Source organism: Vigna unguiculata, chromosome 10, assembly GCF_037176805.1.
Source record: "Vigna unguiculata cultivar grain cowpea cultivar isolate G323 ecotype 2 chromosome 10, ASM3717680v1, whole genome shotgun sequence".
In the NCBI taxonomy this organism is placed as follows: domain Eukaryota; kingdom Viridiplantae; phylum Streptophyta; class Magnoliopsida; order Fabales; family Fabaceae; genus Vigna; species Vigna unguiculata.
Genome location: NC_140801.1, coordinates 7,500,267 through 7,526,888, shown reverse-complemented (window position 1 = coordinate 7,526,888; position 26,622 = coordinate 7,500,267). Strand labels below are relative to the sequence as shown.

The following is a 26,622-nucleotide window of genomic DNA, read 5'->3' as shown; positions in this document are numbered from 1 at the left end:
AATTGAAAGCATAAGGAAGTAAGTAGAGGGAAACCATTTGTGAGTAGTGTAATATCCTTAGTTGAGAAGGATGTAGGTGAAATTTGTGATTTTTTCATTAAATAGTTAGATTTGACCATATTTTCTACATTATTGGTTATTTTAAATTTAATTATCGGTTCGTGCTCTCCTCACACACACTCACACTGCTGCCACACTCTCGCCAGATGTTGCTCTGCACACACCACGAACCAGTACCTATCACGAACCCTCCGATATCACTTCTTGCAGCACCCACTCTTGCATTCCACTCAGTAAAACTGCTTTCTTGTGATATTTTCATTCTCGCGTCTTTGATGTTGTTCGGTTACTCCATTATTGATTTATTAGATTAAGTTTCCTTTGCTTTGATTCTCGTTATTGTTGTTGGTGTTCTGTTTACAAGTTCATGTTTGTTGTGCTTAGGCTGCCATTATGGTTGTTTCCCTGTTTTTCTGTGCTTAATTACCAACATCCATGGCTACTCTATTTTGTTTCTATTTTGTTTCGTGACACTTTTGAAGGGGCCAGGCGGTGACTCCTATTTTTGCTTCTTTTTCTCAAGGTCATCTGGGTTGCTTTTTGGGTTGTCGGACCTTAGTGCTTGTATTTCTAGCTTAGTCTTTATATGCAATTAATTCTTTTTGATTGAATCTCTCATTCCAATGCTAACATTGAATTGCCTCTTTGTACGGTAGCTACCCTAACACGTTTAGCGTAACCTTGGTGAAAGAATTCTATGCTAATGTTAAGGTTACCACTTCTGCAGCTACCGCCTTTCTCAGTTATGTGAGCAGCTCCCACCTTTTCTCAGCTCAGCTATGTGAGCAACTCCCACCTTTCTCAACTCAGCTATGTGAGCAACTCCCACCTTTCTCAGCTCAGCTAGGTGAGCAGCTCCCACCTTTCTCAGCTCAGCTAGGTGAGCAGCTCCCACCTTTCTCAGCTCAGCTATGTGAGCAGCTCCCACCTTTCTCAGCTCAGCTATGTGAGCAGCTCCCACCTTTCTCAGCTCAGCTATGTGAGCAGCTCCCACCTTTCTCAGCTATGTGAGCAGCTCCCACCTTTCTCAGCTATGTGAGCAGCTCTCACCTTTCTCAGCTGTGTGAGCAGCTCCCACCTTTCTCAGTAGCTGTGTGAGCAGCTCCCACCCTTCTCAGTAGTTGTGTGAGCAGCTCCCACCCTTCTCAGTAGCTGTGTGAGCAGCTCCCACCCTTCTTAGTAGCTGTGTGAGCAGCTCCCACCCTTCTCAGTAGCTGTGTGAGCAGCTCCCACCCTTCTCAGTAGCTGTGTGAGCAGCTCCCACCCTTCTCAGTAGCTGTGTGAGCAGCTCCCACCCTTCTCAGTAGCTGTGTGAGCAGCTCCCACCCTTCTCAGCAGCTGTGTGAGCAGCTCCCACCCTTCTAGCTCCCACCCTTCTCAGCAGCTGTGTGAGCAGCTCCCACCCTTCCCACCTTTCTCAGCTCTGTGAGCAGCTCCCACCCTTCCCACCTTTCTCAGCTCTGTGAGCAGCTCCCATCCTTCTCAGTAGCTGTGTGAGCAGCTCCCATCATTCATGTACTTAATTTGTATACCAATTTTGATTACAAAGTTCTTATATTTATGTTAACATTATCCAAATCAACAATTTCAACCAGGTTAGTATATATTTATGTATAGGTTTGCTAATATTACGTAGCAATGTTAATATCTTCAACAATCCAACATAAGATTACAAAATAAAACCTAGGTCCATCTTGGTAAAACAATTTTTTTTTAATTATTGATACTTGAAATAATTTCAAATTAAGTGCCAAAAGTTTCCAATGATTTTTAAAAAAGGTGAAATTTTATCCTTTATTATTTTAGTTAAAACATAGACATGAGTTGAAATGAATTTACTATATTCCTTTAAGGATGAGCAAGAAGTCCCCAATATTGCTAGGTTTGAAAGAACTTCACAATATTTAAGGCCTCATACCAATATGTATATCAATGAAAACATATTGATATAGATTAGTACTTATGAAGCCACAGGTTAGCGAATAAAGTAGACATTGCAAATTAACAGTATATAAGACAAAAGACAAAATTAGTATTTCTTGCATAAATTATGACTAGTTTTGATAAGTTCACATAATTCCTAAATTATAAATAATGTTCATGACATGAAGTGGAGTCTTCAAAGTGCTACTTATAAAGAAACTGAAGCTGGGTAAAGCTTTTGTTCAAAACATTTTACTTGGGTTAGTAGTACTTAAGTCATCGCTTTGCAGTAACAGATGGGATGAAAAGAAACATAGCCATGGGTTGAAATGAGTTCACTAAATTACTACAAGGAGAAGTATGAAGTCCCCAATACTAGGTCCAAAGGAACTTCACAATATTTAAGGGTTCCTACCAAGATGAACATCAGTGAAAACCAATTGGTACAACTTAACACTTACAAACCCATGAGTTAGCATATAAAGTAGACACTACAAATTAACATTATATAAGACAAAATTAGTATTTCCCGCACAAATTATGACTAATTCCAATAAGTTCACATAGTTCATAAATTATAAATAACATTCATGACATGAGTCTTCAAAGTGCTACTTATAAAGAAACTAAAGCATGGCAAAGCTTTTGTCCAAAACATTTAACTTGAGTTAGCAATACTTAAGTCATTCTTTTGCAGTTACAAATGGTATGAAGAGAAACATGGACATGAGTTGAAATGAGTTCACTATATTCCTACAAGGAGAAGCATGAAGTCCCCAATACTAGGTCTGAAGGAATTTCACATATTTAAGGGCTCCTATCAAGATGAATATAAGTGAAAACCAATTGATATAGCTTAACACTTATGAACCCACAAGTTAGCATATAAAGTAGACAAAACAAATTAACATTATGTAAGAAAAAAATAATATTTCCTGCACAAATTATGACTACTTCCAATAAGTTCAAATAATTCCTATATTATAAATAATATTGATGACATGAAGCTGAGTCTTTAAAGTGCTAGTTATAAAGAAACTGAATTACGACTCAACTAATATTCAAAACATTTCACTTGCATTAAAAGTAACTTAAGTCATTGCTTTGCAGTAATAGATAGGATTAAGAGAAACATAGCCATGGATTGAAATGAGTTCACTATATTTCTACAAGGAGAAGAATGAAGTCCCAAATACTAGGTTTGAAGGAACTTCACAATATTTAAAGCCTCCTACCAAGATTAACATAAGTGAAAACCAACCGATACAAATTAACACTTATGAACCCACTCGTTAGCACATAAAGTTGGTATTACAATTTAACAGTATACAAAAAAACTAAATTAGTATTTCCAGCACAAATTATCATTATTTCCAAATAGTTCACATATTTCCTATAAATATATATATATATATATATATAAAATAGATATAGATATACAAATATATATATCATGTGTATATATATATATATATATATATATATATATATATATATATATATATATATATATATATATATATTTTGATGGGATCCCACCAAGTATACATGATCTTTCAAGCTCAACATCCAGTGGAAGCCTATTGAGAGGCCTAACAACAAGATCTATGATGAGAAAGATTCTAATGGGTATTCCTCTAAACGACTATCAAGACCAAAGCTTCCACACATTATTCACATGGGCTAAGGAAATCACCAAGATATGAAGGATTACATGTAATTGCAGTAGAATATAATTTATTTTGGGCCAATGCTTAAGCCTTGCTTTCCAATAATACATAAGACACGAAAGGAATATAGGATGGGGTTTCAAATTGGGCTCGACCCATTTCTCTTCATGCATGGCCGAGACTACCAAAGACAAGGCAAGGCAAGGATGCTCCTTGATGCTCCTTTGCTTCATGGTTTAACTAAGGTTGGTCATCACATCCAAAGGCCAAGAACACTTCTTGCTCTTCAAGCCAAGATCCAAGGGGCGTGACATTGCCTTCTTCTCCAAGCTTTCACCAACGACCAAGATCAAGGCCCACTCCATCCAATGACTCTCCTTTCTCATATGTAAATGACTTCATATAAAAGCAAAAAATTCACTCATTTGTAACACTCTTGAATTTTTGTGCAATAAAAGCTAATGAGTTGAGAACACTCCTCACTATTGTCACTTGGGAGTCATCTTTTAGAGAGCTTACTCTCTTTGCCTCTAGCCCCCTTCCTAAGTTAGAGCCAATTCTAAATCACTTACTCTTTCACCTATTCATTACAAGTAAGAGCCTACAAACTTGCCTCCCACTCTTCCATGCTTCATCCATCATTTCCGCTGCACTTGGAGCTCACATTTCTTGACCAAGCTCCATCATGTGTGTGTGTATATATATATATATATATATATATATATATATATATATATATATATATATATATATATATATATTTTGGGTGAGTTACAAAGTGGGCCATGTTGGAATATAAAAATACGTACTACAGTAGTGTGATGTTGATGTTTGACAATTATTATTAGCATTGGTCCTTTCTTGTCAAAGTTAAATGATTTACATGTTTTAAGTGGAGAAATTATAGGATTAATATATGAGGATGATAGTATAAGTTGGGCTTGTATTGGACTTATGGATATTTTGACTTTCTTTGTGGGATTAACCATTGATTCTGGATCTCTTTTAATATTCACAACTTCTTCACCTTTTTCCAAAAGTACAATATACAACCCAATGATCCTTGCTATTGAGCTAGTCAAGCTTAAAGAGAAAGAGAAAAAGAAATAGTGCATCAATTACTTAGAATATACATATATGAATTAGTTAGAATATATAAAGGAAAAGTAATATATTTTAACAAATAAAAAGCAAGAAGTTATAACCATTCATAACTAAACTTGAGAAGTAAAACAAATTCATTTTAAAAAGGAGTGCAATCCATATTTTAGGAAGTAAAAACACCACTAACCTATTCTTGTTTTATTTTAACTTAGGTTTAATTAATCTATTTTTTTATTATTTATTTGTCCGATTAGGTTCCTTTAATTGATAAAACTTCAAGCAAGTTCTTCTTTTCAAAAATACAATCCTTTTACAATTTAATTAAGTTCCTTGTTTTTAAAAATGCAAAGATATATGACACTTTCATTTATTGAAATTTTTACTCTTAATTTTAATTCTCATGTGTTCGTTATAAATTACACTATGTTGCTGGAAATTCCATATACACTAGAGATAAGCGGGTGTAATTTTCACCGTACGAGTAGGTTTTACATAGTTGAGTGAAGCTTATATTTCACTTCTTAATATGATATCAAATTTTTTTTCTAATGAAATTTGTTGAATCTATTGTTTCACCCATTATCTATTGGGTCTCTATCACTCACAAACATCTAGTAAATGAACTATATACCTCGATATGAGAGATGTGTGTTGAAAATCTCACATCAATTAGAATTAAGGTCAATTTATAGTATATAAATAGATATAAACATCACCTAATAAATTTATTTTGTAAGATTGAGTTAGTGTAGCATCTAGCTTCCAATCTCTCATTCAAATGTTTTAGTTTGTTTAATAATAATGAACATGTGCTTTCATAGCTCAGTTGGTTAGAGCACCTGTTTAGTAAGCGGGAGGTCTTGAGTTCGACTCTCAATGAAAGCAAACTTTTATCACAAAAATATAAAGGTTTAAGATAATGCAAAAGTTTATATATACAACACATTTTTATGTATTATGAATTGGACTTTAAGCCTAAATCAATCTTATAAAATCGGGTCCAGCTTAAGGCCCAAGTAGGTAAAACATTTGCTTTAGAACTCCAAGAAATAAAGAGCTCAAAATTATTATTTTTTAGCACTAATTGCTTTAGGCTTCCAATAAATAGTGTTTTGATTCAAAATATTCAACTCTTTTACACATGGTAGAGCTCTCCTTAAATAGATAGTCTTAGGGGTCTCTAAGCAAAATACAAAAGTTGTAAAGGGCTAACTAGAAAAGTAATAGAAACCCTAATTCTAGAAGCATCTTCAAGCTTGGCACAAAATGGCTTGGTGGTGTGTCTCCCCATGTGGATTCTCGGCCATGGGTGGAGAAAGAGACAAAAGTGGCCTCCAAAGCAAGCAAAGAAGCATAAAGAACAAAAGAGACAAAAGGTACAATGTCTACTTTTGCTTTATGTTTTTTGCTTTTGCTTTACTCTCTCTTCCACATCATCCTTGCCCTCCAATCATCATGCACCACCTATCATGCTTGTCTCTACAAAATTAACCTACAAAACAACTTAAACAAGGATTACCATATTGGCTTAAGTTTAATTAATTTTGGTCAACGAGTCAACGATAGTCAAAGGTCAACAAGTCAACCAAAATTAAGTCAACTAGGTCAACTTAGGGAAATCATGAAATTAAGATGGAAAATAAAGAAAGAGACATAGAAGAAGGATCCTCCCATTTAGTCATGCTTCTAGTAATTCTCCTTAGGGGAGTCTCCATGGTTCTTTGAGTGGTCAATCCTTCATCAAAAAGTGATTTTTCCAGAACTTGTTGATTTTAGCCTTATTTGAAGGTGTTTTGTAACTTCAATCAATTTATTTTTCCACCTTAAATGAGCGCTTAATCTTAACTTCAACTGCATCAATAAATGTCAGAATATCCAAAAATAATTTATGCAACTAAAAATCACTTTTTAAGACATTTTTATCATACAAGCTCAAATAGTTTAATAATTAGAACTGTGAAGTAAATCGCTCTTTAAGCACTAAAATTCACTTAAATACCCAAAAATAAACATTAAATGAGGACATAAATATGATGATGGATTTTGATGGCATGTTTTCTGTAAGACCCGAGAAAATTAAATAGTTATTTAATTAATTATTTAATTATGACGGGTAATAGAAATATTTAAAGCAATTAATGTGAGGAACTATGACTTGGAAAAGTGCTAGCTCAAGTGGTTGAGAGTGCTTTATTGTATGTGAGGACTTGGATTCGAGTCTTATGTGTGCCACTTGGGTGTTATTTAAATTATGCGTTTTTGTGTGTTTATATGTTGAATGCGTGGGGTGATGATAAATTCCTAGAATTGTAGGAGTTATCATGAAATCTGGATTGGTTGGATGGTTTGGCCTTGGGTTGGTATGTGTATGAGTGTGGGTTCAAACCTTGTTGAGAACTAAATAATTCTATTTTGCCAAATTTTCCTTTGGCATGAATGTGAAAAGGTTTGGAAAACCTAGTAGCCAGGAAGGCAGCCGTGTGTGCTGGAAAAATACACTTTGAGGGATATTGAGTAGACATTAACACACACCTTTTATTGTAATTTTCATTTTAAAGGTTAAGTAAAAATTAATAGTGGACGGAATCAGAGTGAGAGAGGATAATTAAGGGATTAAGGGTCTGAGACAAAGGAGTGCATACGGAATCACGGCCTTTTGGGCTAATAGCACGAATTGCAGAGGAGAGTTGGAGTGGGAAACCATTGTGGAAGCGTGAGGCAAGAACAAGGGTGAGTTTGAAGTAAAAGTCACATTCAATACGTGTTTGGAGCGAGGATCAGAGGTAAGGGGAGTTGTTTTTGATGATTTTAATACATGTACGTTGTATGTGTCGTGATTGCCTTCCACTTGATTCTACACTGTTTGATTGCGTTTCCGGGTTTTTCCCAGAAACCGCCTGGCGGTTCAGGCCCTACCACCAGGCGGCTCATCAGGGATGAGCGACTATTCTTATTTTGGGTTGAATCGCCTGGCGGCGATGAGTTTCTGCCAGGCGGCGCGACGCTGTTCGAGTTCTGTTTGGTGAGTTTTGATGCTGTTTTGGGTGAATGTAACCAATTGTTGAGGCGCAGTGATTGTATACATATATATATATATATATATATATATATATATATATATATATATATATATATATATATATATATATATATATATATGTAATAGTTTATTGTTCTGAATTGATATGTTGGAATGCTTGTGATCCTATTGGAATTTTGTGTATGGGTAGTTTGGGGTGGAAACCTAGGAGTGAATGTAAACCTTGCGTTGTTTGGGGCTAATTAAGAAGTAATTGGAAACATGGAATGCGAATAAAATAATATTGGTAAGAACGGGTGTTAAAAATGTTGTAAATGAATATGTGGTGGTGATCGTGGAAGAAGAGGAGAGAGTTGAGATTGCGGAGTATGTAGAAGAATGTGTGAAGAGGTTTGCGTCTGGTATGCCGCCTGGCAGCTCCATGCTGGTCGCCAGGCGATGGCGTGTAGCAGTCCGGGTTGGATGCTGTGGCTTGGACAGTGCGAGAGGGGGAGGAATATTTGGTGATGGAGTAGTTGGTACATTGAAAACAAGAGAATTTAGGAACGAGGGGTTAGGGAAGCAAAGTAGCTTGAGTGGAGGATATTTAGATGGAAAGGAGGTGGATTATACACATATACATATAGTAAGTCGAAGGGAAGAGTGAAATTGCAAGTTATTGGTGTCCAACAGGAAAATGAAGCATTGGTCAGTTTAGTGTGTTAAGGAATTGAAATGCTAGCTATTTTCATAGGGTGGATGGAATCGTTATGTTATGATAATGTTCTTGTTACTTGAATAAAGTTGATTAGATGGATTAATCATTTTAAAAGTATAGGTACTTGATTACATGTAAAAGTGGAAGGATTAACCACAAAGAGCAGTCAATATTGGAGTCCCTATTTGTTCATGAAATTGAGTTATACAGTAAATTAGACTAACTAAGGTGCCACAAATCAGTAAGGTACTGTTCTGGTAAGGCGCCTGGCGGTCTACTGGTCACCGCCAGGCGATAAGCTTAACGTGGGAGGGCGCTGAATTGGGGGGCGCCTGGCGGCAAGACGTGCTCTGCCAGGCAGTAGCGGTAAAACAGTGACGCTGGGAGGTCTCTGGCGCCTGGCGGTGAGCTGGTACCGCCAGGCGGTCTGGAACAGTTTCGCCTGGCGACGTGTGGGCCGAGCCAGGCGGAAAATACTGTTGTTCTTTGTTTTCTTGGTGTGTTGTTTTAATTAACAATGATGCTTTGCTTGGATCGGGAGATGTTGTGCCATGAGCGGGTAGGTTCATGGATGGTGGATAACATGTGATGATATGAGTGGGGAGGTTCATATCCAGTTACTCTCACGTGGGGATACGAGCGAGATAGGTTCGTATGTTCCGTGCTCACGTTGAGAGATGCCACGTGCGGGGAGGTACGGGGGCTGGTGGATCACATGTGTTGGACTACGGGCGGGCAGGTCCGTAGAGTAGGACTACGAGCGGGAAGGTTCGTAAAGCAGGACTACGAGCGGGGAGGTTCGTAGAGGCAGGATCACGAGCGGGCAGGTTCGTGTGAGCATCGTATTCCCGAGTCCAAGGCTAACCTGTTGTGTGATTTGAAGGCTACAAAGCCTTGGGGTTTAAGGTCTTGGCCAAGAATTATGTAGAATGAATAAGATGGGTGTATGCTTTATTTTGCATATTGTATATCTCTTATTTTATTTTCTCAGCTCACCCTTTCTTGTTTGTGTGTTTGTGTATGACGATGATCGTGTGATTCGTTACACGGGAGCAGATGTTGGCACAAGTGATGCTGAGGATGTCCAGGCAATAGAGTGAGGGCTAGCTGTGGGATTAGAGCTAGGATTTACTCACGTGTAGTTTATGCTTTAAATACAAATTTTGTGAACTTGTAACATTTTATGGATTTAGTTATGAGTTTTGGCGCACTCTTTTAATGAATTTAAATTTTTCTCGCGTTGGGATTTTAATCGAGATGACTTTTAATATAATTATTTCTTTTATTATTTATTTTTAAGTAATATTCCCTAGGGATGTTACATTTTCTGCATTTAGAAGCTTTGGACCCTTCAATAAGTTATGGGCACTGCTCCACTCACACATATCATTGTTCCTACTATCTTCGCTATAGATCTCAAGCTTTGAATGTTCACTTTATCCAGTTTTTGTGTATTTTGGATGTGTGCCTAGAGTGTTTGAGGTGTTAAAACCTTCTTTGCGGGTGCTAAACCAGCAGCTGTCACGCTACTGGTATAGCGCCTAGCGGCACAGGAGAAGCCGCCCGGTGATAGGAGGAACCAGGGAAGTCCCTAGGGGCGCGTAGCACCTAGCGGTGAGAATTGAACCGCCAGGCGATAGCTTCCAAAGTAGTGGGTTTAGGCAGTTTACAATGACATTTTGCCTTGCGTCTTTTAGGCTGCGCCAAGCAATAGCATATGGGCAATGGCTATTATGTGTATTGTTTTGTGTGGTTTACACGACTTTGGATGATGGCTTTGGGTATAAGACATGTTAAGGCTCATTTAGGGGTGGCTTGTAATGTATGGTAAACACGTGGTGATCACGTGTGGTAGGCCGATGATGTTGGAAATCTTGTGGGAGCATATGGGTGGTGGCTCGTATTGGCTAGCTCCACTTGATTGTCATTGACGAGTGGTTGGCTAGTGATATTGGGCATCTTATGTGAGAATACATACAATGGTTCATAGTGGTTAGCTCCACTGGTTTCTTATGGATGGTGATTCGTAACGTGACATTTCCATGCATGTTGGTGTACGAGTCATAGGCTCGTAGGGATTGGACCACGGGTGGTAAGCTCGTGGCAACATATGTTAACCTTATGGTGGAAGGCCATGATTTCTAGTGCATGAGGGAGAAGGTCGTAAGAATGGGTGTTAGGTTAAGTTAATAAGTTGGGGTGTGGGTTTACGTTATGATGTTTATTCATGTTTAATTCTTTGAGGTCACCCTATCTGCTTGTGGTTGACAATGATCGTGTAACCTATTACACGGGAGCATATAATATTTCAAGTGATGTTGTGGATGCATAGAACCAGAAAGTGGGCTAGTTTGGGAATTTGTTTAAAGAGTGTTCTTGACAGTGTAATTCACCATTATATATTGAAAATTTCAATTTGTTGCACAAGTATGGACAACTTTGAACTAGTTCAACAAATTGGAATCAATTACTTACTTTTGTTCAAACAACATAACTCAATAAGCAAGTGCAATTAAAGGAATCAGAAAATGGTGTACGAAAGATGATTTTTACAATTTAATAATTAATCCACAATTAACATCATAACACAGAGGCACTAATGTATCACATTATTCATACATTGAGAAATACAATTGGAAGATGGCTACAGAGGTGCATGAAAAACTTCTACATAAGGCGCTTCCTCCTCGCGTTAGTGACAAACGAAATTCATATCACTTGAGTCTTAAATCGATGGTACAAATTACTATTTTGCGTTTGGTCGCTCTCAAAGTGTACATCACCCTTTTGGCGGTGTTCCTATACTCAAAGTATTGAATATAATCAATTGTAATTGAAACACATCAAATTTTAATTCAAAGGATTAATGGACAAACACCTGTAACAAATACATACAACCAACAACATGAAAGTGTCTCGTGTTTCCTTTCTGCATTAAGCACATGGATGCATTGCATATTCTCCCAACCAAGTATTCATAAACAAGCTCACCCTAATTATGTTTCTCAAGATTACTGAGGTCATCCACAATGGTAAACAATATGGGGAAAACTCTTCTAGTACAACTTGGATAGAGGACTCGAATATTCCCAATAAAATGTAAAGCCTACAATAATCCTCCAAGCCAAGCTCTTAAGTACGTTAGAACAACGTATTTCATGAATTTCATTTTAATGGTGAGCTTAAACCCTCTCATTTTGACCTTAACACCTATAAAACATGTCCTTCCGAGTAGATTGGCCATCATGAATCTCAGATAATGTTTGAATCACAAGTGTCCCCTTCTCACCATAAGGGCATTGATGAAGTTAATGCTATTGGTGAAGCATATGGTAGTGTTTGTGAGCATAACACCTGTGATGACTTTGAAGTTGATGTTGAAGCACATGAATGTCCTTCTGAGCATCACCAGAGTCATGAAACTGAAGGCTGCCCTTTTGAACAAAAGGGCGTTAAGAAATCTTACCACAATCCTGATCTCCTAACCGTTATGCCATTCATTGAACAAAAAGGTACTGCTCAAAATACTTCAGCGAGTGTAAATATGGTTCAATTGTACAGGGTTGTGACTGTCGTTAAAAGATGTATGAAGTTTATTGTTGACGTTCATTTCGCTATGAGTTTCATTAGTGTTATAATACTTTATTTGTAACGTTTCATATGCATATATGTTGAAATAAAGGAATAGATCCTAACGAGTGTTGAAACAAGTGGGTTATGTCCTTGTGCATGGATTGATAATGTGGTAAGTTTTTATAGTTACATGAATTATCCATGCATACCTCGTACTGAGTTCAATGTGGTTGAAGTCCATATTTTTTGTACAAAGAAAAAAGCATGATAGGGAATATCAACAAAGTTATTTTGAGTCCTATGTACACGATAAGTCTTTTATTGGATAATTTATATAGTTTAAAGGACATTGGTGGAAATAATGTATGTTCTTTAGATTGGGGTAATCAGAGATTCAGATAAGCAAAAGGTTAATAGACGTGTCTGGTGTTTATAGGATTATAACCAATACTTTGCACGTGTAAAGGATGTCTTAACAGTCGAATTTGTTAGCATTGATATCGGTTTTTTATATAGTTGTAGGTACCTATTATGTTGGCTTTAGGTTAATCTTTGCTTTGAATTTCTTTTAGTTGTTGGCACCCGTACTTTATGATCAACATTGGTGGTGTTATGCTCTCTATCAGGAATCAAAGAAATTTTATGTACTTGACTCCCTTATCCACAAGTGTCGTAAGAGAAAAGAGATAAATAATTATATTGTAAGTATTCTCCTCATTTTGTAATTAGACTTTCACCTTCATCATTGCCTTCCCAAATTAACAGACTACATTACTATTTTCCATGATTTGAAGGCGCATAATTTGGAGCACCTATTTTCGTTATTGTTAATTCTCCCCCAAAAAGAGAAAACCAATCTTTTAAGTAAAAATTGAAACCTTTCAGAACAACCAAACTTGTAAGCCTCCATTTGTAAAGAAGTCATAGTGTGGTGCTCAATTACAGGTGTATTGTCTTATTTGAATTAATTGTTTCCTATTTGCAGGTTTGATTATGGGATTATGGTATTGAAATATAGGGTTAAGTATGTTTTTAGTCCCCAAACTTTGACCCAAAATTGGAATTTGTATATGTCCGAAACTTTGATACATTTGGTCTCTAAACTTTAAAAATGAATGAATATAGTACTTTTAACCTAATTACGTTAACTTTTTTTAACGTATCAAACACATTTCTCAATAGATATTGAATCGGGAATCTCTAAAACGATGTAAACAACTTTAATACTAACATGAAACACGTTCAAGACGTAAAAAGAAGTAAACATAATTGGGTTAAAAGGACTATAAACTGTCACGTGGCACGACAGTAACCTGACCAGTAGTAGATTATAAATTTTTAGAAAAAAAAAATTAAAAGTTAAAAAAAAATTCACGGCTTGTCACGTGTCCTGTACGTACACGGTGTTAACTTCAACTTAACTGAAACCAAATTGAACCTTTTTAAATAATTGGGGTACTAAATTGAACCAATCAATAATAAGGGAACCAAATTGAACTAAACTACAAAATTAGGGGAACAAATCAATAATTATACCTTATTATTTTTATTAACCAATCATTCCTATATCATAAATATATGAACAACTTCAACAAAAGAGAAACTACAATTGTAAGACTCGAGAAATTGGAATGAAGAATAATTAATAAATTATGAACAATTATGGGTTGGAAGTACCCTAAGAGAATTTATTGACAAGTTCTAGGTAAGGAGCAAAACTGCCTTAAGTGGTTGAGAGTACATGGTTATGTTGAGAGGACTTAGGTTCGAGTCTGGTGTGTGCCATTAGCGTGATTTTAATTGTTTTATTTTACCAAAATATTGTGAATGCGAAAGCATGGTTAACCACAAAGTACTCAAATTATAACATTGAATGCAAATTGTTAGCATGCTGTTATACCTGGTCAAAACAAGGAACATGAGTGGAAGCAGATGAACGTGGAGCAATGGCACTATTTTCTTTCCCAAAAGCTAATGACATCATATGTTCTATATCACCCTCATTCAAATCAGGGTTTTGTTGCTTAAGTATGAGTGTCATCATTGTTTCCAAACCTTCAATCCTTTTTGCCATCCCATCTATTTTCATATCATATCCTTTTTTAATTGCAGCAATTTCTTGATTTCTTTTAAATAATGATGGGGTCACAGTCCTTCCATAACAACGAACCCGACCAGGCTTTTCTTTTCCAAACATTGATTCAAAAGTTTTTTCCACATTTTCAGTTGATGAGTTTTGCATAGATCCTTCAAGCTTAGACTGAAACACATATATATATGTATATACATCAAAGTTCATGATTAAAAAAATGAAGTACTCAAACATATATCATAAATTAAAATAAACTTACAATAGTATCCAATGTTTCTATGTCCACTGCTTTTCCTTTCCTACAAGGACGACCTTGGCGAGTTTTTATAAACATTTCAACTCTACTGACTTCTTCTCCATCCTTTTTCCCAGCACTCTATATGAATTAAAAATTAAGCCTTCAACTAATGAGAATCTCATTGTAACAAGTAATATAACAAAATTCTCAAAGTCTCATTATAAATGACAATGCAAGTATAAAACTATAATCATGGTTTGTGTTGTTGTGTTGGAATTTGCCAAAGTTGAATGACATGTTAAGCAATTTCTGTATTTCCATCAATCAAATACAATTTTTACATTTAGCACATGGGCATAAAATCTCACGTCCTTGAGGTCTTCCTCTTGTGTAAGCAAAATCAAGAAATGATTCAACACCCTTTATATACTCATTACTAATCCTTGGAAATTTCGTCCACTCCTTATCCATCACCTTTAATGTAATACATAAGAAATTATAGTTTCATTAAGCAATTAATAATTGAAAATAGTATTACACAAATTAAAATTATAGTTTTATTAAGTGGCAAATAATCTATAAAATAAAGTTAAACAATGGTTCACTTATGACTTAAAACAAAATTAAGCAAAAACGTTTCTAGCCCATAAACATTCATTAAAACTGCAAAAATATTGGAGGAATGAGAACATCACCTGTAGCTAAAGAAGAATTATCTTGGATACAATTTAAGGAACTTTACTGTGAAAAAGAGACAAGCCAAACATTATGCAACATCTTGGATACAAGCTGCAATTGAGATAAAGCTGCAATTAAATTCATGTTGCATATGTAAGAATCAATTGTTATGTATATTGAATTCTTGTTATCATCATCAAATTCTTAAGTCTCTTATCGGCATAAATTTCATCATTTATTGCACATTTTTATTTAAATAAAATAATAATAGAAACATATAGTAAAAAACTTACCACAGGATAGGACGGAGGATGGTGGGATGAAAATGGTGCTGTGTGTAAAAAATAAAAAGAGAAATCATTAAAGAAAAACAATTTACAGATATCATTTCTACATATAATAAAAAAAAGTAATTAATACAAAAATAAGAATAAGAGGATGAGACAAAAAACCATTTGGGATCAAAATCAGAGCCTGTGGGACCAAATTCTGTAAGTATGATAGCTGTAATATCAAAACCATTAACCTAATACGCAAGACAACACATGTCCAAGACTAGAAAATAAACAATGAGAAGAATGGCCTAATTGTCAACGCCATTCATCAAATCCATGACAAAAAGTTAAAAATAAAAGATGTAAATCACAAGATTGAAAATCAGAATAATTAGCCATTTTGTTTTGACCCATCTTTCAATGAGCATCATTTAAGGTTTATTTATTTTCATTTCAAGATTTGAATTTGTCTGAAGAAAATTAACCTCTATTCTTTAGACTAAAAAAACTACTTATATTGTATATGATAAAAAAAAAACATTAACTACTTCTGGAAAGAATTTCAGTAACTTACAGATAAAAATGTTAAATGATTTCTGTGTTTATGATATTATAAAAGTTTTTCTGTTTTTTTTTTATGTATGAGACAGAAATAACTACTTCATGACTTAGAAGAGGAAATCGCGTGTAACATAGCAAAAGGGTGTTTATAGAAACACCAGTGATTCTTATCAGCAATGAAGAACTTTCTATTATTTCAACAAGAGAAACACAAATCGGTTTTGGGGTCATGCGTCAAAGCTTATTAAATGAAAGCAATCAATATCTCCTACTAATACAACGTGTCTTTTTAGACTTTTGCAATAAAATGAATAAAATTATCATTTTTTTAATAAATTATTTTATAATGAAACATAATTTTTTTGTTCTGTTATTTATGAGCAGGATAGAATGGTAAAAAATATAACTTTATACTAAACATCTTATTAGTTATTATTATTATCACTAATACCTGTATAGTTTAATTAACTAATAGTTACACAACGATAATTGTTAAGACTTGTACACAAGAATAGATTACACAACATAAAAAAAAAATTATGTTTATTTAATCGTTGTTATCAAAGTTTTTGCCAAATGAGAATAACTAAAAACATCAAAACATAAGGTCTGACAGCACTATAAAGTTTTGCAGCAACTGAATAACTGAGTTCTGATTTCTAAATGACACCTGTGAACAGTGATTTCATAAAGACAAGAAAAAAATAAATGGAAAAGAATAACAGTACACATGTAGTGTTTTGGCATGGAAGATAATTGATTTTGACATGACTATGGCACCAATTTTTTCTTCCATTATTACATTTTAACTCCTCATTAGCATTACTTGCTTCATTATATATATATATATATATATATATATATATATATATATATATATATATATATATATATATATATATATATATATATATATATATATAATTAACTCACTCACATGACTACATGGAACCACCCACCCGCACCTACATCAGTTCTCCTTCATACTAATGAATAAATAATCATAAATTTTCTTTTCTTCTTATCTTTCTAGACAAAAGTTGTAACAAATATGTACAAGAATAGAATGTGTTTGAAGTAATTAATGTTTTTTTATGAGTTTCTCTTGAAACTTGAAATTCACCTGAAATGCAGTGAAAATACATTGATGTACTCATCTGAGGTCATTGTACACACTACACACAGTCACGTGTAGTAAGACACTGACCTTTCTCTGCATAAAAAAATTTGTAGCCAAGCAAGGTTTTTTCTTTTTCTTTCCCTTGTAATGTTGCATTCAGACTCAGCAGAATCCAACTTGTCAAAACAAAAGTGGTAGCTAAATACACCTTGCAGAGGTACTAATTTCAATACGTATCTCTTTGCTCAAACTAGCTAAATGTTTATCTAAACACACTGAGATCAGTAGTGATCTGAGTCACTTTGAAGTATGACCCTTTTCAGCTGAATCGTTTTTGGTTATTTTAAAATCCTTGGTTTGGTATGTGAAAGCTACTCTGCTACTGACTTGAAAATGGAAATGGTAAGGCTTGTTTGGAAAGTTGTTGTAGTTCATGTGCAAAGATGCACGCTGGTTTCAACGAGTGCATGTGATGTTTTTCTTTACTTTTTATCCTTTGTTGCTTCTCTGTTTGAACAAGTTCATATGAAACGAAAAGGAGCGTTCTAATTGCATCAATGCCATCTTAAAAGGGTAGCACAAGACCCAAGCCATAGTTCAAAAAAAACAAAAAAGAAAAAAGGAAATCACCAGTTAGCCACATAACTACTTTACCAAAGAATCCTAACATTAAAGAGAGATATTAAAAATAAAGAAAACACATGACAGGAACGTCTATAAACAGTATATCAGAGACAAAAGCATGCTATAATAATGCTAGGGAGACAGAAAATAATTAAAAATAGAAATGGAACAGAGACCAGACATTCAAATCAAAAACAACAACACTCCATAAACATCATATTATTATCAACATCACAGCAGAAAAATAAGGTGTTGAAGGCAGAGGCTGGTGATGATTTATTAATCTAAAGTTTAAACATGATTGAAGGTAATAATTTATTAGAAATGGGTCTCCTTTTTGACCCTTGTTATTAATATGACAGCCAAAAATAAAACTAACCTCTTGCTTTAGATAAAAGGAGATGGCCTAATATTGATGCAAGACAACCAAAATCAGAGCAATGTCACCTGTGAGAATATATCCAATGACCATTATAGAAATATTTATATAAATAATAAAGGTTGAGTCAATATATATAATAAATGATTTCATTTTAACCATGGCAAAAACCTTGAAACTGTCTGAAAAAGACACCTAATTTAACACAAGTAACTAATACATCGCGTGTAAAATCCTACCAAAGAAACTAATACAAGTAACTAACATCCATGTGTGGAGAGGGTGAACCAAAGAAACTTAAATATTTTTCAGCATTTTGGTAATATTTTTTGTTTTTCACTCTCTACTACTCCATGGAAACACATTCTAGCTGTCGTTGTTTAAAAGGTTGTAGTGTTGAGTAAAGCTATGATACCGAGCAAGTATAGGACCACCATGAGCAAATACGTATCTAAAATCACAGAATTTGCCTTAGATAAATTGAAAGTAATATGGGTTGTGGCACTATGGTTGGTCATAAACTTGGTGCTTTATATATGGAAGTTCAAACAATACAGACAAAAGGGTGCCTATGAAGTCATGGGTTATTGTGTCCGCTTTGCAAAGGGAGCTGCTAAGACTCTCAAGCTCAATATGGCTCTGATTGTCCTAACCATGTGCAGAAGAACACTTACGAAGCTAAGAGAATAGTTTCTAAGTCGAATAATCCCTTTTGATGACAATATAAACTTTCACAAGACGATTGCAGTAGCTGTAGTTATAGGTACTTTGAATTTTGATAGGCCACAATCTCACAGTGTTTATAAATCAGTTGACAGTATGTTTGATTAATGCAGACTTGGATGTTTCACTTTAATGATTAAAGCATGAAAAATGTGAGAGAAGAATTCAATGATGCCCTAATATAAAAGTCCAATACCACTTTGTTCAGATGGACTAGAGGTGCATGTTTTTCTAGGTTACTTTACGGACTCTGATATGATTTCTATCTGGAATTTCTGTCTTTATATCTCAGATCATTAACTTTTTTTATTTCTTGATCATAGAATAAAATGGTACTTTATAATAATAAATGATTTACCAACATATTAGGTTAATTTAATAAAAGTTATTATTATTAATAGAGAACAAATTGGACTTGTAGAGAAAGGTAATAAATTTGAACCTACTGTTTCAGTTCCGAGTTCAGGCTTTCATTCAAAACAAGGGTGAATAGAAACTCTTTGTTCTTAGCTTATCAAAATGATCTACAAATATTAATACTATCTACTGTTTCCAGCGTTAGATATCCAAACATCCTCGTCAAAGGACCTGACACCCTACGAAGCCCCATCACAAAGCTCTTTGACTATTTTCAAACAAATAGCAACTCATTGAAACTGAAATGAAAAATAAATCTGAAAGTGGAGCATACCAGAGAGCATAGACACGCCGATGACTGCGCGACGATGAAAGTGAACCGATGACGGCGCGGCGACGAAGAGAACTGACGACGGGGCGACGACGAAGGTGAACTGATACGGCTCGACAACGAGGGTGAATCGCGCGACGACCACGGGAAGTGATGACAGCGCGACGACCACCGGAAGTGATGACGGCGCGACGAGCACGGTGGTAAGTCGATGGCCGTGAGACGGTGTGTGATTGACGATGGACGGTGTGAAGGGTTTCACAATCAGTGGTGATGGAGTCCAGAAGAGGAAGCCCTTATGGAAATAGGGTTTAATTTGGACAGTGAGTGAGTGGAAACTAAGAATTAGCAAAGTGGAGGGAAAAATTATAGCCTTTTTATTTTTTTTAAACACTGATTAATGGGGCTTCCGAAATTATTAAATTTATTTTTTAAAATTTATTATAGACAACAGTTTTATGGTATAGCCCACACATTTTAAAGGCAACATAGAAATAAATGTGGCATAAAGTATCCACATTTTGTAAAACGTTGCCATTGGAATACTTTAAGCGATGCGTGTAAAATTGTTGCCTATACTATGATTAGGCAACACTTTTATAGTCGTGGACAAATTTAGTGTTGCCTAAAGTCATTTTTGCTGTAGTGGTTTAAGCTTGTATGAATGTTTGAATTGATAGGAATAATGAGATGGTTTGTTGGTGTGCATGTGTTTGATGGGTTGGAAGGTTGTGGGTTTGAATCTTTGTTAGAGTAAGTTGGCCTTTTATGTTTTTATATTTTTTCTAAGTGATGGAAAAATCTAGAAACTTAGAAATCTCGTGAGAAATCAGAGAGGTAGCAGTTGGGGTGCACAGTAATCAAAAGTAATGGTCATTAAACCTTGAATTTAAGTTAACTTCGTTTTTATTATTTGTATTATTTATTTTAGGCTGAATTTGTGGGAGAGAGAAGAGTGGGTGAGAAAACAAAGAGTGATAGCACTTGATTTTCTTTGTTATTCTGTGTAGTCCTTTTGGGACTCATTTGTGTGCAAGGAAAGAAGGTTTGGCCAAGGGGCAATGTTTCGAATCATCGGATCCCTCTGTCAAATTTTCTGTTGTGATCATGAGTGTCATTAAAATTGGTTGTCCCACTGTTGCGTTAGAAATCCAAAACTGCAATGGACTGTATGGTGCAGGTTCTTAACTTTCAAATAGCAGAGCATCCTCTCGGCTTTTAGACAATAAGAACCTTAGGTGGCGTTGGGTTTTGTTCTTCCTCGTTCTCGTTATTGGTGTAAAAACGTGTAAAATTTCAAGAGAACGAGGGGTGGTTTACGTTTTAGGTGAATCTGTCGTGATATGGTGCATGGGTTCTTTTGCTTTGGACATTCATTCAAAATATTGAATTCTCTAAAAATTGATGAAATATTGCTTTAGGGTGGACTTGTTCTCTTTCCTTTAGAAAATTCATAAAATATTTCATGTGGGCCCAAGAGAGAAAACTTTGTTTTTTCTTTTCTCATTCATATTACTCTGCAGTGTTAGTGGTTAAGGATTGGCCTTTGGCTTTTAATTGTTCCGTTTCTTAGGCTATTTAAGTTATGGCATGACCATGGGACCCACGTAGCAATTCTTTTATCTACTTTAAGCTTTTGGTGGTAATTTGCATACGTAAAAGGCAAAGTAGTTTATTTAGCCGTAGGTCCCACTCTCTTCTTCTTCTTTTTTTTAGGTAGTCTTTTTTCTTTCGCACAAATCACATTATGTGGTTTTCGAGTGCAACCACTCATTTCTTTAGTGTCTTTTTGGGATGGTTTCAAGAATTGGGTTGTTGATTTTATAATTATAGTTGGGTTATTTTTGGGTTATTAAGTGAAAAAAAATTGGAAAGTGGTGATATTACGTAAAAGATTGAAACTAAGTATTCAAAATTTTTTATAAAGGGATATAGATTATATTACAATAATATATGTGTGTGTGATATAGATTATATTACAATAATGTGTGTGTGTCTGTGTGTGTATGTGTGTATGTGTGTGTGTGTGTTTGTGTGTGTGTGTATTTAATGTTATATTTTTGTTTCATAAATATACAATTTAGGTGACTAATATGAAAGGTGTGGTTTTGATATTCAGGATTATTGTTATAGTAAATTCATTATGTGGCTGCACAAGAAAAGTTACAAAGGCATGTTTTATTATGCATTGACTACATGTAATTGGGTATTTAAGTTGTTATTTTTCTTATATTGTTCTTCACAATGGAACAATTAATATATTAAATATATGTATATATATATATATATATATATATACACACACATATATATATATATATATATATATATATATATATAAGAAAAGTAAAATAATATAATTGGTAATCAAGAGTGTTACCTTTTTTATATGAAGATAGATTTACGTAATTGGATAGTTGAATACTCTATAAATTAAAATAAGATGCAGGCACTAAGCCACAAACAGAGTGGTCTTTGGGCGAGTGGCGCTTAGCATCAGGTTATTACTGCTAGGCGGTCTGGAGCACATTTTCACCTGGCAGCGCTTAGGCAGCGCCAGACAATAGTGTAGGGGCAGAGATATGTTGCAGATGGATTTACATGGATGATCTTTTTTTCTTGGTCAAGGATATGTTGGATTAGTTACGAACGGGGAGGTTCGTAACGGAGATGAGAGATGCGTGATTGATGCAGGCGGGGAGGTCCGTATCTTTTGTACTCTTATGTGGGGATACGAGGGGGGGATGTTCGTATGCTTCATGCTTACACTTGAGGCTACTATGACCGGGAAGGTTCATAGTAGGTGTTCACGCATGTTGAATTACAAGTAGGCAGGTTCGTAGAGTTGGAGTACGAGCGGGCAGGTAAGAGTTGGACTACGAGTTGTGAATTGATCTTTCTCATATAGGTTATGAGATTGGGGTCGAACGTTATAAAGAAGTCAATAAACTAAAATTGGCTAAGATAATTTGGGTGAGGGTTAATTCTTATTATTTAATTGATTTTATTATTTTTCTTTCTCAGCTCACCCTTTCTGTTTGTATTTGGCTATGATTTTGTGACTTGTCACGCAAGAGAGATGTGAATCCAAGTGAGGACCTTGACGCCTAGAGACGGAGTGGGGCAGAATATGCGGGATTACTTTATGTTTTATTTCTAAACATTTTGTAATAAGTTTTTATAATGTTTTTCTTTATTATGGATTTGTAATAAGGAGGATTCAGTGTATAGGAACTTCATCAATTCATATTGTTTTTATTTTTTTCGGATCATATGATCGTACATAAATATGTGTGACAATGACTTATGGTATATCAAACATGACCAATTACACATCGTGACAAATTTAAAACTTATTCGTGTTACATAGAATAAAAATTTCACATAAACAAACATTGTTCTGGTCAAAAGTATTGTTATTATAAAAAATATTGCTGATATAAGCAAATACAACTACATACTTTTGATTACATGATGATAATAAATCAATTCTCCTTACTAGATCAAACATTAAACTATCGTACGAATCCAAGACTAGTTTAAAGAAAAAAAAAACAAGGCAAGTTTAAAGTAATGAAAATGACTTCATATATTTTTATAAATTTTTTAAATCTTAATATACAAAGATATTTTTTCATCTTTCATTTATTAATTTTCAATATTTTATTTTTTCTTACTTTTTTGTTTCAAATTAATGTTACTTTGTTGGTTAAATCATTTCAGAGGTCCCCATTTTTTAGCGAAATCTCAAGTTGGTCCCCCCATTTTTATTTAACTCAATTGAGTCCTTATTTTGGAAAACTCGTTCCAATCAGTTTCTTTCCGTGAGTTGTACAGTAACAGTGTTAACTAGATGTCACGTGTCAGCACATGGTTTTTTTGATTTTTTTTATTTTTTTTAAAATTTTTAAAATTTTTTTAAAATTTTTTAAATATTTTTTTAATTTTTTGTTAAAAAAATTTTAATTGCCACATGTCAATCTGACATTGTGCCACGTGACAGAGACAATGTGATGTGCCACATGTCACAACTGGATGTGAAAAGTCTCAATGTAGTTCCTGTATTTCTTATTTTGTCTCAATTTGTTCCTAATTTTTTTTAAAACTAAGTCAATTTCATCCTTGTATCAAATTTAAATTTTATATAAATTTTACAATGGTATTTTTATTATAATTGATATTTTTAACAAAATTAAGTTTACTTAAATGTATATTTTTCATTAAACTTTATTTAAATATTGTTTCAAATATTTATATATCAATAATTTATAGACAAATGTTAGAATTGTAATAAAATTTTTTTAAATTTTTATATTTGAATTTATAAAGTTTTTATTTTTAAAGCAACTCTAACCTTTATCTATAAATTATAGATATATAAATATTTAAAACAAAATTTAAATAAATATCAGTGCAAAATATACATTTAAATAAACTTAATTTTGTTAAAAATATCAACTATAGTAAAAATACCATTGTAAAATTTATATAAAAAATAAATTTGATACAAGGATGAAATTGATTCAGTTTGAAAAAAAATTGGGACCAAATTGAGACAAAATAACAAATACAAGGACTACATTGAGATTTTTCACATCCAATGCTGACATGTGACACTGCCATTGTCACGTGGCACAATGTCAGATCGACACGTGACAATTTTAATTTAAAAATTAAAAATTAAAAAATAAAATAAAAATAACCACGTGCTGACACGTGACACATAATTAACAACGTTACTATACAACTAACGGAAAGGAACTGATTGCGGACGAATTTTCCAAAATAAGGACTCAATTGAGTCAAATAAAAATGGGGGACCTACTTGAAATTTCGCTACAAAAATGGAGACCTCTGGAATGATTTAACCTACTTTGTTTAATAAAAAAAATTCTAGAAACAAATTTAAAATATCTGATAAATTAGGTGTTAGGATTGTTGTGTATTTAAGTGATGAGATGATTATTTTGCATCAGAATTTCCCCAATTCTACAACCAGAAGTAGAAGCACTTACTTATATTACAAAGGTTAAAATACATTTTTAGTCCTAATTTTTGTCAAGTTTTGTCAAATAAGTCATAATTTTGGTTTTGTGTTTAAATAGGTCCCAATTTTCGTCAATTTTGTTCAATTGGGTCTTTTTTTGCTAACACCGTTTAAATCACTAACGACCATGAACAGTAACTGCCACGTGTCACTTCATGGTTTTTTTGAATTTTTTTTGAATTCTTTTTAAATGTCCACGTGTCAACCCAACAACATGTCACGTGTCAAAGTCAGTGTTCTATATTCAATTTTTATATTGTTCAATTTAGTCCCAATTTTTATTAACGTGAACCAATTTGGTCCCTCTCCAAATTGAAATCAAATTTAATTTTTATATTATAAAATTCACATTTTTTATTAAATATTTTTATATAATATATTAAAAGTAACATCGTTATAACTTTGATATAAATATTAAATTTGGTCACATCTTCGATAGGGACAAAATTGGTTAATTTTAAACAAAATTGGGACTAAATTGAACAAAAATAACAAATATAGGGACCAAATTGAATATAAAACATTGACTTTGACACGTGGCACACTACTGGGTTGACACGTGTACATCTAAAAAAATTAAAAATAAAATAAAAAAAATAAAATAAAAAAAAAAATCATGAAATGACACGTGCCAGTCAATGTTCATGGTTGTTAATGATTTAAACGGTGTTAGCAAAAAATGATCTAATTGAACAAAATTGACGAAAATCGGGACGTATTTGAACACAACCAAAATTAGGACTTATTTAACAAAATTTGATAAAAATTGGTATAAAAAAGGTATTTTAACCTATTACAAATGCTCTCCAGAATTCCGAAAGAAACTTTAATAAATATAGAAAGGAAGAGAATATTGTACGTCAATGAATAAATTGATGTTTTTACGATAACTGATTAGTATTTCCTTATAACTACTGTAATGACTACTTAACAGTAACCCGTACCCCTAAAATAACTTATTTCCTAACAACTTTTCCCTTTGCCAAATTGAATCATTGATATTAAAATACTTTCTATCATAACGATCATGAAATAAACATTCATCCTCACAGAATTTATTGAATTTTGTTGATATATATTCACCTCCACCGGTTCTTACTACTTTAATCGGTTTCCCATTTGCTTTTCAACCATGCATTTAAACTTCTTCTTAAAGACATATAACACCTCATTCTTTCTTTTGAACAAGTGTATCCACACTTTTTCAAATCATCAATGAATGAAATAAAATAACTGCTGCCTCTAGGAGTTTCAATCTCTATAGATTCGCAAATATCTGAATGTATCACTCCTAATTTCTGTTGCCTTTTTAGGGTAGGAATTTACTAAACCTTCCCCTAGTTTGTTGTAACAGGTGTCAAGAAAGAAGGGAAATTAGTGCCAAATGCTGTTAGAAAGAGTGGACACGTGGCTGCTGATCCAGGTGAGAGGAAAATCAGGAAAGGCACTAGGCTAAGGAAAGAGAATATACGGCTAAAGGATTACGTGTGAAGGCAGTCCAGGTGTTGCTCCCCTCTGCTTTGTCTCTCTGCTATTCTTTTCCTTTCCTGAAACCCTGATCATTCTTCTTTTATCTATTCTAATACGGGCTGGAATATCTTTTGGTACAGGTGAATTGCAGAGCATTAGTTGAAGAAGGCAAATGGCTGATAGAATAGATTGAGTGATGATATTCTATTTCATTGTTTTATTGAACTACTGCACATTGTGCTTTTCTTTTCAATAATATAATCAGCCTACGTTTCATTGGTGCTTTCATTTAGCTTCCATGGCAGACAACACTCGCCTAAAAGAGCTTCAAGCAGCGGTTAAAACCCATTCCGAGGAGATAGGTCGTATCGCTAATACGATGGATGTTAAATTCTCCGAACATAATGAACGTATGAATTAGATACAGGTACTGTTGAATCAGATCTTACAAAATATGGCGAAGACGCATGGAAGTCCGTCGAGCTTCGTCTCGGGAATATCGGGGATCACAACTCCCAGTGGAGTAACGCCAGTTAAGGAGATTTCATTGGGTTTCCCCCACTTTGATGGAACTACACCAATCTTGGAGTGGATCTTCAAGGCAGAAAATTTTTTCATGTATCACAATACTCCCGACGCTGCTAGGGTGGATATCGCTGC

At 34.2% G+C, this 26,622-nt stretch overlaps 1 long non-coding RNA gene and 1 other non-coding gene across 2 annotated transcripts; one reads left to right on the top strand and one right to left on the bottom strand.

The window, feature by feature from the left end:
* Positions 1–5,568: 5,568 nt before the first annotated feature.
* On the top strand, positions 5,569–5,642 carry TRNAT-AGU (transfer RNA threonine (anticodon AGU)). Its single transcript has one exon. It is a non-coding gene; the product is annotated as a tRNA-Thr (tRNA).
* An 8,902-nt stretch (positions 5,643–14,544) lies between these two features.
* On the bottom strand, positions 14,545–19,847 carry LOC114167309 (uncharacterized). The gene is made up of 5 exons (XR_003600172.2): positions 19,449–19,847; positions 18,035–18,102; positions 15,369–15,406; positions 15,093–15,186; positions 14,545–14,871 (listed from the first exon to the last, which is right to left on the bottom strand). It is a non-coding gene; the product is annotated as an uncharacterized LOC114167309 (long non-coding RNA).
* Between the last annotated feature and the right edge of the window lie 6,775 nt (positions 19,848–26,622).